Source organism: Macaca nemestrina (assembly GCF_043159975.1).
Source record: "Macaca nemestrina isolate mMacNem1 chromosome Y unlocalized genomic scaffold, mMacNem.hap1 SUPER_Y_unloc_1, whole genome shotgun sequence".
In the NCBI taxonomy this organism is placed as follows: domain Eukaryota; kingdom Metazoa; phylum Chordata; class Mammalia; order Primates; family Cercopithecidae; genus Macaca; species Macaca nemestrina.
Genome location: NW_027257582.1, coordinates 286925 through 303042, shown reverse-complemented (window position 1 = coordinate 303042; position 16118 = coordinate 286925). Strand labels below are relative to the sequence as shown.

The 16118-nt window shown below is 38.6% G+C and overlaps 1 pseudogene; it reads left to right on the top strand.

Annotated features, from left to right (window-relative positions):
* Positions 1-16118, top strand: part of LOC139361196 (centriole and centriolar satellite protein OFD1-like) — a 55234-nt pseudogene that overhangs the window by 7330 nt on the left and 31786 nt on the right.

Sequence of the window (16118 nt, the reverse complement as noted above, 5' to 3'; positions counted from 1 at the left end):
ATGCTGCGAGCCAGCCCACATGCAAATTATGGTGCAGAGACAATTCAGAAATCCATTTACCATGCACAAGAGATTGGGAATTTGGATGCTTGGCAGTTGCTGGTAATGATTTTGCCAGCTGAGGAGCCCAGAGAACATGCTGAGGCAAGCTGCGAGCCATTTCCTTTTAAAATATTAAAACACCTAAAGCAAGCAATTGGACAATATGGGCCAAATTTGCCTTATGTTCATTACTTGTTACGATCTGTGGCTTATAACTGGCATTTAATACCCATGGATTAGGAGTCAATAGGCCGATCCACCCTGTCCATCTCTCAATTTTCCAATTTATAACCTGGTGGATGGATGAAGCAAAGTATCAGGCACACCAGAAATGCTCAAGTTCAAACTCCCATTAATATCTGATCAATTGCTTGGAATCAGACATGCATGGGTTACTGTAAATCAACAGATGGTAATGGTGATGAGGCTATTGATCAGCTCAGAACTATATGCCTAGGAGCCTAAAAAAAAAAAAATCAGAACCCTGGTACTACTTATCCTTCTTTTAACTCAGTTTGAAAGGGTCCAAGGGAGACTTATCCAGATTTTATCATCCATTTGCAAGAAGCGAATCAAAAGGCTGTTTCAGATTCTCATGCCAGGAAATTGACCGTTCTGCTGCTTTCTTATGAAATGCTAATTCAGAATGTCAGGTAGCAATTAGACCTATTAAGAGAGAGGCAGATCAAAATTACACTTATTGAGTCTATTCCATTCCCACCCCTGATTAAGCCTGTTACATGTTTAGACACCCCAGTGGAGGTTTATGTTAATGATAGCACCTGGATGCCTGGACCAACAAATAACCAAGGTCCTACTCTTCCAGAAGAGGAGGGAATGTCAATGAATGTTTCCATCGGTTATTGCTTTCCTCCCATCTGTGTGGGCCTGGCACCAGGATGTTTAAATTGTGATAAACAAAGTTGTATGTTTTATGTCCCTGCACATAATGAACCAAAAGTGTCTATTCATGCAATCAGTGGAAGAACATTTCAATCTTCCGACACTATTAGACCATGGCTATGTTATGACACATCACCAGATTAATAAATTTAAACCTAATAAGAAGCCCTGCCCCAGGCAAGGCACTAAATGATCTGAAAGGCTAGAGCTGCTAACCTGGGAAGATCGTATTGCAAATAGTGCTGCTGTACTGCAAAATATATTACATTTATTTCATCTTTAGTTTTATCTCACTCACTGTATTTGTAGGAGTTACTCAAAAGGCATAAACAAATGTCAACAGAAACAAAAACAGTGTGCACAATAAGAGAGTCTCCAATTTTTATTAAAATGTCTAGATTTGTTTTATATACCTAACATTAAGACTTTAAAAGACTGTTGGGAAACCAGCCCCACACCACCCAGAGGATACCCTGAGTCTGGGGGAGACCAAGGAGTTAGAAAGAAACAGAATAAGTGTTTAAAAGGCAAGTCCAGGGGAACGGAAGTTCGTATGAGCTTGCTAACTGTGAGTCAGAATGACCCATGAACTGAAACATTCAGACAGCACAAACACTAAACTGTGGGATTATATTCTTTTGGAGTTTTATTGCTGAATGCACATTTTGTTCAATGGTTCTTCCTGAAGAACTTATCAAATTTTAGTTAATGGGGCCAGATATGGTGACTTATGCCTGTAATCATAGCACTTTGAGAGGCCAAGGTGGGCATATCACTGGAACCCAGAGGTTCCAGAGCAGTCTGGGCATCATGATAAAACCCCATCTCTACAAAAAATACAAAAAAATTAGCCAGACTTGGTGGTGTGTGCTTGTAGTCCTAGCTACATTGGAGAGATAGGAGGATCCCTTCAGCCCAGGAGGCAGAGGTTGCAGTGAGTCGAGACCTCACCAGTGCACTACAACCTAGGCAATAGGGCAGCACCCTATCAAAAAAAAAAAAATTACTTTAGATAAACGACTGAGAAATGGTAAAGCACTAAGTAGCATATATTACATAAGGGATACTAGGAATATATGAAAATATAGTTTAAGAGTAATTAGGAGAGTCAATTTGTTTGCAGCTAGAATATCTAGTTGAATAAGTTTGAAACTTTGCTTTCCAACAGATTGAAAAGATTTGAACTCAAGGCTGGAGTTTTGTTTGTTTGTTTGTTTTTGAGATGGAGTCTCACTCTGTCATCTAGGCTAGAGTGCTGTGGTAATTGTCAGCTCACTGCAACCTTAGCCTCCCCTGTTCAGGTGATTCTCCTGCTTCAGCCTACCAAGTAGCAGAAACTACAGGTTCCTACCACGATGCCTGGCTAATTTTTGCATCTTGCTAAAGATGTGGTTTTGCAGTGTTAGCCAAGCTGGCCTCAAACTCCTGATCTCCGGTGATTTGACCACAATGGACTTCCAAAGTGCTAAGATTACAGTTGTGAGCCACAGTGACCAGCCAAGTTGGACTCTTTTGAAAGTGAAATTGTTATCCTCAATGTCTGTACTTTGCTTTGTGGAATTTAGGAAACAGTATATTCATTTACAGCGGTTTGGCTTTCATCAGTTTTCTTGCTAAAAATTAATTATCTGTTATGTAGATGGAAATAAGAAATTTCTGACCAAAGGCAACTTTAAGTAAAAGCCATGGATTTGCTAAGAGGAAGAGAAGCAGAACTAAATTAGAGGTTGAATCTGTTGAATTGTAGGTATGCACATCTTTTTTTTTTTTGATATTCAGAATTATGAGAGTAAAATAATTACTAAATATATGTCGAAATATTCTAATGTTTACTGCCAAGTATAGTTGTTGCTTATAAAGGTGAGTTAGAAAGGACAAATTAAGAGGAATGAACACTAGGGTTTTGCTTTTGAAATATTAAACATTAAGATGGAAAAGAGAATGAGATGCTATCACCAGCTTACATGGGTGACCAGACAGAAATTTTGGAGAGACTATTAATATTTGAACAGTTCATATGTTTTGCAGTTAACTTCAGTCCTTCAGGTCTGATAGTTGTGTGTGTTTATGTACAAGAACTGAGTTCCATATTTCTACACTTGCAGCTTTACCAGCTCTGTGCTCAATGAAGAACACATGGCAGTCTGACTTTACTTGCACTGGGTGAAACGATTTTTCTTGCGTTATTCACTTTCTCTAAGTGCTTACAAATATTTCATTCTTCAGATCTTTCCTGGGATTAACAGCCAGCTCATCTGTCTATAGTTTGTGCAATAAGTCTTATTTTCACCTGGGAATGTTTTGTTAATTAATGCACGCAGATACTCCAGGGATCTTAGTGCATTAAAGAATGTGCCTCCATCTTCTTTAATGTTATTTTCTCACTTCTATAGATTTGATTTGTTTGATTCCAACATCTGCCTACCTTACTCTGCTTTTGGCAATAATGAAAAGGTAAATTAGTCAAGAGAGATAAAAAAATAAAGAACAACATTTTGTCAGAGAGAGTTTATCACTTCCCTACCTCAGTTTTCTCTACCCTGTTTCCTCTTTCTCCACGTATAAAAAAAATAAATGTAGTTTTCACCTCTAGATGGCATTCCAGAATACCATCAAAGAGATCTATTACCTAGAGCATTTAACTTTCCTTAGACTAGTCAGTGTTTTGTAGTACTTCTCAGAATGCCTGGATCTCAGCACCTGTGAACCCACCTCCCTGGTTTGCAAATTGGTGTTATGGTTGATCTGAAGTATTACTATAAGGAGCATTCTATTCTTAAGTATTTGAAAGCCCATACTGGTTCATCCAACTTTGGCTTTCTCTTTGGGTACTTTTTCCTTATTTAATCAACAGTTTTTTTGTTTTGTTTTTTCTAGGTTTTAGTTGTTTGCTTGTTTTGTTTTGCTTTGTTTTAAGACACAGGGCCTTGCTATGTTGTCCAGGCTGGTCTCAAGCTCTTGGGCTCAAGTGACCCTCCTCCCTCATCCTTCTGAAAAGCTGGGATTATAGGTGCTGGCAACCACAGTTGGTTACCGCTGATAGATTATTAAATGACAAAAATTAATATTTTACCTTAAATATCTATGGGATAATTAATTAAAGCTCACAGTTAGAAACAGCATTATAAAATTCAAATACAAAAATCCCCATTTGTCTCTTTGTAACTAATAGGATCACTCTTTCATCCCACAATTTACTTTGGCCATTTTGCACCTGTAACTATTGTTTAAGTTTTAATTGGTCTGCATGGGAAATCACTTCCCTTTTGAGACGCTCATACTTACCCCCCTCAGTCAGATACCACAGTCTTGTCTCTGCTAGTTTCAATACACTGCAACTAGATCAGTTCATAAACTACAATGAGTTCTTCTACTCTTTTCATCTGCTTCCCAGTAGTAATAGTCATGTAGCAGTTTTAGTCAGTTGAATCAAAAATGACCCATTTTATTTTCTAAATGTGTTACCTCAGCTATTGCAGTTTGTTTACTTTTTATCCCTTTGCTATTTTCAGAAAGCAGAAGTTTCAGGAAGAAAAACATAACACCATTGACACGGGCACTTAGAAGACAGGAGCAGAATATAAAGAATCTTGAGGAGACCTATGACCAAAATCTTAGAAATGAACTGCTAATGTAAATTTTGACACTTTTGAAGAAGTAATATGTTTAAATTAAGTTAATGTAAATATAATGAAAACTGAGGAAGTAGTCTGTGATTCACATCCTATGCAAACTGTAGTGTTTGAAAAAAATACTTATTTTCATCAATAGCCAATAATTTACTGCATTTGAGTTAGGTTAGCTTTAAAACATAAGGTGCAGAGATGCAAATCCTCTGCTTTTCTTATGCATGGATTCTCTAACATTTATTGAGGGCAGTCAGTTACTTTAATTTTCAGGGCACCTTGTTACTTGCTCAGCTGGCCTAGTTGATAAGCTGTAAAATTGGAATTATAATCACTTAGTGTTTTTTCCTCTACCCCATTCATACTGCCACAAAGATGGTGATACCTAACAATATAGAAATTATATTAGTGGTCACAGTATTTGTCAGTGAGCGTGTGCCTTTTACTCCTTCACAATTCTGCAAAGCAGGAATGAAAAGAAAAGAGCTAAAATTAACTATGTGAGGCAAATGTGTTATAAGGAAAGGAAAATTAGGGCAACTACAGTTACTTTGGCTTTTCTGTACACTGTTTTGTACCATGGAAAATGTCACAAGGCTAAGACATTGTGCCCATGTGGTAACATTTCAGTGGGTGGAAAAATGAACTGGCACATGAAAAGTGCCCAGTTAATATTTTTTGTAAATGTACATGAGGAAGTGACTCAACTCGGGTCCTTTGGGTGTTTATTTGGCCTCTTTTTATTGCATTCCTCATGATTTGACATTGATACTTCATTACATAGTAGGTGCAAAGATTTCTTGAGGTTGTTCTTTAAACAAATTCTATTTAAAAACATACAAGAGCTTTTTTTTTCATCAATTTTTAAATGATGTATTTTACCCACATCTTCTATGTTGATTCCTATACTAGAACAATGGACATGGAAGTTACTGTAGATGCTAAATATTTAGAAATAAATAAAGTATGTGGGTTAATTTTACATAGTTTTGGAGCTAGTGAACTATTTGGTTCTGTTGTGACATCTTCCACAGGCTGAATGGTGACTGTCTGGCTTGCAGAATCTTCATATGATTTTGGCAAGTGTTGGAGTTTGGAGGCTGTTCACCACAAGAGTGTTTCTTTTCCCTTTTGGAACAAAAAGGAAAGTTTGTAATGTCTTGGAAAGAGAAATGAAACTGCAAAAATGTGTCTTTGGGTATTGCTAATTCAGATATAATGCTCTTGGCACTTGCCTCTCAGGATTGTTCTTAGTCGCTTGGCACAAAAATTCTTAAGTTGGTTGTGGGTGGGCTGATAGTACGGAGGGTTGGAAATAACTATCTAATTATCATTCGCGATTGAGTCTATTGTATGCTGTGTAAATTTGATTTTCTTCTTGCTCTTTGTGTCCATTGAGACCAACTGAAAAGTGATTATTTCACTAACCTTGTGATAACATGACTGTCCATTTTATGTTTTTGAGCTTTATAAAGTCCCCACATTGATAATGGGCTCTCTAGAAAGAAAACTGAGAAAGTCATTTTGATTCTCAGGTAACAACTTGAATTAAAAGATAACTACTTCATTAGTACTAATCAACTAATTGAAGGTGAAAGCAAAGGAAGAATTAATTATTGCTTTTTGAAATAGATTTTAAGCAATATATGAAATTTTAGAGATAAAATATTTATTCTAAGTCATCCCCTAGAGACGTTTGTGTTTCTATTTCTATGGTTAAGAGGATGATGACTGACATAAATTTAGTAATACTTATTTTCAATTAAGGTCACACAGAAAAATGGAGATAGCGCTTGGGTCCTGAAGTCCTGCTTCAAACCTATCTGTGTGTCTAACTGCTTGTGTGCTTTGGGGCATGTTTGCGAGTGCATGTTCCTGAACTGTAAGTCTAGGAAGTTTTCTACATTATAGGGTTGTTGAGGGAATTTAGTGAGCTAACTGACATGCATCATTCATAGTAGGTGGCCAACACTATTATTTCTTACCTCAGTCTGTTCACTCTTTCCATCAGCAGCTCTTCTCTTCATTCATGTGCTTGTTGTTGGAAATTAAAACTTTAAGTACTTACAACATATTTTACATATAAAATTTATCTTTGCTTCTTTGGTTTATGAGAGAACTTTGTAGACTTTCATAATCAAATATGAGATATGGTATATTAAGAAAATGGAGGCATTTCACATGTTCAAAATATTTGTTTCTCTCTTACAAGGTAGAGTGTTATTCTGTCACCCAGGCTAGGGTGTACCAGCATGATCTCAACTCACTACAACCTCCACATCCTGGCTTCAAGTGATTCTTGTGCCTCACTCTCCCAAGTAGCGTGGATTACAATAGTGTGTCACCACACCAGGTAATTTTTGTATTCCTGCCTCCACCCTCCCAGAGATGAAGTCTCATTGTGTCACCCAGGCTGGAGTGTAATGTCCTGGTCTCAGCTCACTGCAAACTCCGCTTCTTGATTTCAAGTGATTCTCCTGATTCAGCCTCCCAAGTAGCTGAGACCACAGGTGCCTGGAAGCATGCTCAACTAATTTTTGTACTTTTAGTAGAGATGGTATTTCACCATGTTGTCCAAGATGCTCTCGAATTTCTGACCTCAAGTGATTTGTGTGCCTCAGCCTCTCAAAGTGCAGGGATTACAGGTACGAGCCACCATGCCCGACTGTCTTTGAGTAGACAGCTTTGCCATGTTGCCCAGGCTCATCTAAACTCCTGGAGTCAGCCAGTTCTCCCAGTTCAGACTCTGAAATCACTGGGATTACAGGCATTGGCCACCATGCCTGGCCATTTTTACCTTACCTTTTTATATTGAAAAAATACACATTGCTATAATGTGTGATTGTTGTTGCATCCTTGCTTGTTTCTGGAAAATGGTGTGATAGTCTTAGAAGGATATGCTTCATGGGATATCGTCTATAAGCTTTCTTCCTCAACTCCAGGGCAGAAGATAATTTTTTTAGTGTAGTTTGGGCCTTATTGCAGAGATTCACACATCTCTTTAGTGACCTTAAATAATTGTGACACTATGCCTACAGGAGCATGCCAGATTTTAGTTTTGCAGCACTGTAAAGTCATTACTCAATGTAAACATTCCTTTTTAAATTTTAGTTTGAGTTAGAGTGTGTCAGAGCCCAGTCTGGCCAATAACAAAACAAAACCTTGTGCTGAATGAAAAGGTTGAAGAGAAGAGTGATTATTGACTAATTAAAAGAGAGTAGAAATGAAAAATTGCATTTCCTAAACCATATATCTTTTTCCTGGATTTCCGTGTTTTAGTAATTTACATTAAGACAGTATTTTAAAACTATGATTTCTACTTGTAAGGGGAGGGTTAAATTGGAAAGATTTATAAAATTAAGATCCTTGAATTAAACTCTGCAATCATGGCACTAGGTGGTGTCAAGGCATCTCTTGCCCTCTGCTAACTGATTGGGTTTGTCCAGTAAGGATACCAGCTTCCACATACAGTGGCCCAAGACTGGTCATTGTACCTCACAGTCAAGTCAGGTCATAGTGCCCGTGATGACTTCTTCCCAGTGCTCTGTGCCTTCTCTCTGTCTCCAGTGCTGAGAATATCTCCCTACTCTGATACTCCAGGCACAAAGCGTGCTAACAGAATGGGCCTGTTACTATCTCAGGGAACTTCACCATCATTTGTGGGCATGCTGCATAAGTCCCTCTTTATTAGAGGATCCTTAAATGACTTTGACTGTGGAAGCCATATGCTTTCTGCCTGAATCCCAACTGCTGCTGACAGATGCACAGATTATATTGGATCTTGGGTATGTCATCAACAGGTAGATCAGATAAGAGAGCTCCTTCTGTGCATGGTAGAGGAGAGAAACAGCCTTTTAGGTTAATCTGAGAATTTGAAACAGTTCTTTTACTTGGAGTAGGACTCCAAGAGCAATACCATTTGCATTAAAATGCACTAAATTCTTTTGTTCTGAAATTTGAGTGTCAGGGTTAATTTGAGCTCATTAAATAGAATTAATATTATATTTATTGCATGAGTACCAAGAAAAGAAACAACTATGTAAATCTCCTATAAATATTTTTGTTAAATGAAATAAGAAAACTTAAGATTGATAATGAATAGGATTTCTTTTGATGTTCTTCGGTCTAGCTCAGTTGGCTCATGAAATTGTTCTATTTTAGAAAGAACTGTGGAAAAAATGAAATGCTATCAAAGCTGAGCATAAGGAGTTCAAAAAACGGAGGCCAGCTCTGCAAAACAATTGCAAGATGAAATGAGTATTGTGTTTTTTGCCAGTTCCAGTATGGATACCAGTATATTTTGTCAATAAGTAAACTTGGCCCAAGTCACACCTGTGTAAATCAGATTGATTTTAACATCAAACATTACTCCCTCAAATATAATAAAAGTATGCTGCAAAATTTGTCATCTACAAAAAGTATCTAGTGGTAACATAATCTTATATTAATAATAGTAATAACATGGAGAAGAAAGCAAACACACCTAAATATAAATTTTCAGAGTGCCTGATTGTATTCACTGTTATCTTTTATTCTCAACCTGAGGATTAAAAACGTTCACTCTGCCTCCTGTCTGCATGCCCCATAATTTTTTGACGTGACTGAAAAAGATGGGGAAATCTGTGAAACACATCTTGCTTTTGTTCTGTTTGTCATTTTTAAAATAAGGGCCCTGTTGTTTACCGGCATAAATCTTCTTGACTGAAAGAATACAAACAGGATAAGAAAAGTTTCCCTTTTGAAGCAAGCTGTGATTTGTTTTACAATAATTTCTTTTCCTATTGCTGAATCTTTTCAGATTGAGCATTCTGCATGGCTGAAGGCCCAGATACTAGATTAGAAAGCTTCGGCAAAAAAGTTAACTATTCAAGTGGCCAATTTAAAATTACAACTGAAGCTTGTGAAAATGTAATGATCCTAATTTATTGAATATTAAGTAATTATTATGTTAGAGTAAATGCCACAGAAATATGTGTCATCTTAGAAGTAAAACTCCTTATCCACTTTGGTAATACCATCTGGATAATCAGCAAAAGTGACTTGCTTCATAGGTGTCTCATGGCTTGGGAGAGCCTCATGTCCCAAATGGGAAAGGCATGGTGGTGACAGAGAAGTCTCCAAATCTATCTTAGAATTTCATTTTCTATTTGTTACCCCACTGTTAACACCAGTTCAGTACTTTTATGGATTCCTTGATGGACAGATATATGCATACACAGGAGAAGCAGGGTGATTTAGCAAAGAGTACATTGTCCTCAGAATCAGAGAGCTGCTCTTCTTTTCGATCCCAGTTCCAAAGTTACTTGTTTGATCTTGGACAGGTTACCATAACTTCATTGGGCCTCAGTTTCCTCATTTGTAATGGGGAAACTAATACTTATTGAGCCATGAGGAAAGCTTTGGTGCTTTCTTCTTCAGTTGCCTTCAAGCTCAAAGAAAGTGTGTACATGTTACCAGTTCAACTGGTTTCTCATACTTGCTCTGGGCCTTCCTCGTTCCCATTTTCACATTTTCCCTATCAGTCCCTTGCTCCCTTCTACCAACACTTGACTTATTGTTATACCTTTATTCATTTCTACTTATTTATGTTCTTCATATTTTTTTCAGTTCTGTCTGTGAAACTTCTCACAACTGAAACCACAGTCTTATGTTAATACAAATAATTGAATGAGAATATAACTTTTGCAAGAGCATGCATTGCTGAGGGCAAGCTTCTTTCTGACAGCATTGTAGGAAGGCATTGCAGGAGAGTGGCACACATGTACTGACTTTGTCTTAGGGAAGTCCAGTAGGTCTTGGACCTGCTAACTGTGTGATCCAGCCTCAGTAAGCTTTAGTCCTCCATCTATAAAATGGGAGCTGTGATAGTTCCTTGACCACAGCGTTGTTATGAATGCAGGTTCTTACTTCCTTGCCTGAAACTCATGCCATATGCCATGGATGTCACAGCATATGAAATTCACAGCACGTGAGTTCTGAAGCTCCTATTGTAGTTAAATGCATTCATTATTTTCCTGGCAGCTGTATGAATATTCATGCTTGGGTAAATAAAGACAATATATGGGTTCACATCAGTTCAAGTCAAACTATTTAACCAAATGAGTTCGAGTCTGGCTAGGCTTTTCCACCAAATAACTTAGGAATAAAATTTTGTTTTTCAGAGCTTTTGGGATGTGAAATTTGTGCATAATGGATTCTGAAATTGTACCATGTAACAAAATACATATGAAGCTGTAGCTGGTACAATAAGCCCACAATAAATATTATTGGTTATTACTACCATGGCTTCAGAAACTGCTTAATGTGCAAGTTTGTCCTTATTATTGCTGTCTTCAATTTTTAAAAAAATAATATTCTCAAGCATATGAATTTTTTAGTCTTCCTTGTGCACTCACTTCTGAAATTAGCTTTTTGTACTGTGCAGTCCTAGAGAACAAATTGTCCTGCAATCCAAAACAGTCTCTGATCGATCATTCTGTCAGTGGATTAATAAGTGGCAATATGGTGCCTTGTAATGGTGCTATACATCAGGATTTCTTGAACAAGTCTTTTAAACAGAAAAGTGTTCTAGAAGGATGGTTACATCAAGGATCCCAAACTATCCAAATGGAGGTGTGGAAGATAGTTTTTTGAGGTCTGGCCTTGAGTTTGTGGTTAATTCTAAGCAAGGGTCAAAAAATTTAAGCGAGAGTCAAAGAGCTTAAGCAAGAGGCCAGACACTTGGAAACGACTCTCAGAAGTTGCCATCAGACAGTCATTAACATCACTGCCAAAAACCCACTACCTGCAAAGAGCTCACCACCTCTGCACTTGCTGAAAGCTTTCAAACACATTACTTCCATTACGCCCGGTTCTTCAGAAAGACATATATTTGCAGAGGACAGAGTTGTCTCTGAGCCGCCTCAAGTGAAAACACTTAAAGAATAAAGGAATGGAACCTTGGAAGCACCCACAGGCAGTGCAGTCTCGAGGCTACACAGGGGCAGTTCCTCCATATAACTCTTCTCCATACCCTTTCCAAAAGCAAAAAGCAGCCTTGAAAGTAAAATGTATCTAGAAGGTTACCACCTAGACAAAGCCTTGTGTGCTGCACTGGAGTTGGGTAGCTACCCTCCTGTGTTCCCACCTATGATACAGGGTTGCTTTGAGGGTCAGTGGGACAGATTAGCGAGTGATAACTAGTGTTATCACTAGTCCTAGTGTTTACATACTAATAGTTGCTTTTCCTTTGCTGCCTGTTGCTTTTAAACATTTTATGATTGCCACTGCAATTAACTTGGGTGCTTGAATCATTACTTTTGTGGATCTTATGCATCGTACTTTGCTATTTGCAATGATGATAATTTATTTTTGAACCAATAGAGCTCTTTAGAAATCTCTTGGTATGTTCATGGAATTGGTAATATTCTTGCTTTGGTTCCTTCTGAACCTTAGGCCTGGGCAGATCACATGGTGCTTCCCCCATTTTTTGTTCTGAAGGAATGGCCCAGCAATCACCCACTGAGTCAAGGCACAGCCTCTCCATCCCTCCAGACCAGAAGTTCTTGTCAATGCAACTTTCTGATTGACTGGCTTCAGATGAATCATGTTACTTGCTCTGTCACCCTTCACTCATTTTACTCTTTTTTTTTTTTTTTTTTTGAGATAAATTTTGCAGACCATATGGCAGTATGGAAGTTAGAATCAGATTGAAAAAGGATGTGTCATCTTTCAGAATCATCTAAATTAGGAGGATGAAAAAAGGATGGCTTTTAGCAAATAAGTAGATAATGCATATCTGCTAAAATGAACACATAGACCATGCAATATGGCATTAATAAGGATCTTCATTATTCTGTGAATAGAATCAATTTATTAAGATAAAAATGTACAAAATCTGTGAAAGCAAATAAATGGAGGTTATTTCTAAAGTTGGAACAATTATACAGATCATTAAAATGTCATTTAAAAATATTTTGGAATGGAAATATAAACAGATAAGATTTTGTTTTTGCTTTTTGGTGAGTGAAGGCAGAGTCTTACTCTGCCATCCTGGCTGGAGTGCAGTGGCATGATCTCTACTCACTGTAACCTCTGCCTCCCAAGCTCAAGTGTTTTTCCTGCCTCAGCCTCCCACGTAGCCTGGACTACAGGTGTGGACCACCACACTTGGCTAATTTTTGTATATTTAGTAGAAATGGGGCTTCACTCTCTTGGCCAGGCTGATCTCAAACTTCTAATTTCAGTTAATCTGCCCACCTCTGCCTCCTAAAGTGCTGAAATTATAGATACGAGCCACAGTGTCTGGCCTGGATAAGGTTCTCAATTCCATGTCATTGCAATAAATTCATACGTGGCATTGGACTCTAGAGCCTGATTGTTTAAAGAGTAATGAGTGAATGTTTTTAGAAACTAGACCATGGGGTTACCCAGGCTGTGATTTGAGTCTTGAGCAGACTTCTACCCATACCTGGGTCCCACAGCAGACAGAACTGATTCCAAAGTTCCAGGTGTGAGCTTCAGTGTCTGCACGTTTAATATATTTCTCTTCCACAAGTGCCAGTGTGGCAAGACTAGGGTTAAATAGAAAAGAAAAACAAGTTGTCCTCTGCTTATTCAGCTTACTCCAAGGATGGTTATAAGATAACACTTTTGGAAAGTTGAGGCCAAAGGAAAGGTTGCAAACACACAACTCCAGAGCAAAGTTTAAAAGAAAAATGAAGACCTACACTGTATCTCCTTCTCTGAACCATTAATTGTGACTGTGTTTCCCAATGCTTGTATTTAGTATGCTTTGAAGGTTACTATTTTTTCTCTCAATGCAGCTGCAAGGCTACAAGTTATGCAAGGATGTAAGTTATGCTAAGTCATCAGTTATGCTATAAATCAGGTAATCTGTCATTGTGTATTCAGTTGCTTTTGTTCTGCTTTTGTAATTTCACTTATAAATACCCTGCTCAGTCTTTGTTCAATACTCAGCCTTTTTGGATATAGCTCCACTGAGCCAGGGCACCTAAATAAATCCTGTTTTTTCCCCATATCAGTGTCTCTGGTCCTCTGCTTCTCACAACATTACTGTCCAGCCAGCCAGGAGTGGAGATGACAGATTTACTGTCTCCTTCACCTTTAGGGACTTAAGCCCTGGAACACAGGATTCCTGTGACCCCAAGAGCATCATCAGGAGAATTTCAGCCTGGAGGAGAGGTCAGGGCCTTCGCAACCCAGTGCCCCTACCTAGCAGTACAATTGTACCTAAGGGGCTACAGGATGATACCAGGAACAACTCACTTCAGAAACCATAGTAACATATTGGGACTCAAAGCAGGACACATCCCATAAGGACTGAAAGGCAGCCTAATCAACTCCTAGGATGTAATTGGTAATCTGACTGAGAGGGGATGCAGGTGGTGAGAGTGGCTCACCAGTTCAGAAGAAACTTACACCCCAACCAACACAGCATGTGAGAGTGGCTTGCTACCTCAGCTCAGAAGGAACCTGGAGGTGGTGAAAGTGGCTCACCACCTCAACTAGGAATGCAGGAACTGATAGTGGGGTGATGTGTGAAAGTGTGTGAATGGAGAGGCCTAAATAGGCAAATCAGCCATGATGTGAGGAACCACAATTCTCTTAGCCGTGACTGTGCTCCAAGTCCAGTGTGGGGCCAACCAAGACTAGTGGCAATCCACATATGGCTAATAGAAGCTACCTCGCAACTTCAGAAAATGTGGTGGGCTTAATAAACTCTCCAAAACAAAGTAGTATCTAAAAACCCCTATTAGAGGGGATGATCTAGCTGGTCTGTAACAGAAATTAAAAGTGAGCCTGAGTGTACTGCATCATAATTGGGAGGAAATGGGAAAAGAGTCATCAAAACCTACACCATTCAAATACATGTTAAAAAAAAAAAAAAAAAAAAACACTTTAAGAAAAGTTGTACAGGGATCTATAAAATTAAGCTAACTCCCCAAAGGTGAAAAACTCTCTGTAAACTAAAATGACCCTCTTCTGGTTTTAAATAGATGACCAAAGAAACTATACACAGGGAAACAATTGACTATGGGTTTGCGGTAATGACAGGGGTCTGAGGACAGCTAGGGCACCAGAGCAATTTCTTTAATTAAGTCATAATTCAATATAACACAGACAAGAACAGCGTGAATCCAGCCCTGTTTAGCAGCTTACTGCAAAACACTTGTAGTGCAGGCTGAGCCAAATGTGAAAATACAAGCAGCTTTACTAGCAAACACTGAGTTAAAGGAAAAGTCCCAAGGACAGCAAGGAAAACCAGTTTTACCAAAACCACAGGAGAAAAAACTTTCTCCTCCATATATCACAGTCTAGCTCCCTTTGCTGAGGCCAGCAGCCCCCTAGGAGCCAGGTTCCATTGCCAGCACACCCCAAGTTTCACCTTAGAGGGAAGAATCAGAGCTTTCAGAGGCCAGGGAAGGAAGTCAGGATAGGCAGTCAGGCTGTCTCAAATCTGGTCATGTTCAAGCTACGCAATTGCCTCTCAGGGAAATGAAAGGGTTCAACAATTATAATGGCCAGTGCCACATCTACCTCCTACACGGAAAAGCCCCAAACTCTCATCAATCTAATGCAGTCCAACTTTCTAACACACAACCCAACCTGGCTAAATTGCAGGTGACTTCTCTTAACATTGTTTAACGTAGAGGAGTGCCAGAGGATAGCTCAGGCAGGCCTTCATTGGAGAAAAGCCCATGCACCATCAAACACAGAAAAATGCTAAGGCACATACTCAGGGCAAGTTTCAAGAAGCAGGACCCAACTGAGATCCAGATAATGCAAGCCAGCAGCAGCACCTGCGAGGAACCTGGAGGCACACTTGGGAGAGATAAAGGTTTGGAAAAAAAAGCAATTAATATAAAAAAAATTCAAAATGCTTCAGAAAGATAACAAAAACCAAAAACCAAAGCCAGTTTTATAAAAACTCTGTAAAATATCCTGGCTTTACACTTCATATGACACTGAGGCTACTGAAAATCAATGCATAGTAAATACAGTATGTATAAGACAGGCCCAGCGTGACATCAAGCAGAAGCTGCCAAAGCTACAGGGTTTTGGTTAAAAGGCATGAATACAACCCAGTTTATAGCAATGGCCACCAAAATGTATGTTAACTGTTACCAAAAATCAAAAAAAAAAAAAAAGAAAGAAAAAATAATGAGAGGCTTGAAGAAGAGGCCAATGTCTTCACAGCAGCCATCCTTGGAAAAAAGTGACTAGCAATATACAAGGATGTGGGTGTCCATGTGCTTGTAAAAGAGTTCAAATTAGTCAAAAATTTAAAAGTCAGCCAAGGCTGGAGAGAGAACAGTGTGTGGGATGGGAAAGAAAAATACTGAAAAAATAAATGTCCAGAAGGTAATAAAAAATATAATAAGGACTTTGGTATAAAAAACTCAACAGCTAAAGGCTGCCTCACTGTGGGAAACCAGGCTGGCTAGCACTAAAGGATGTGGGAATTAGGACAGAGCAGGCTCCTTCTTATTACATCTCTATGAGCCCTTGGTCACATTAAAAGCTGAAGGCCAGCTAATGGACCTT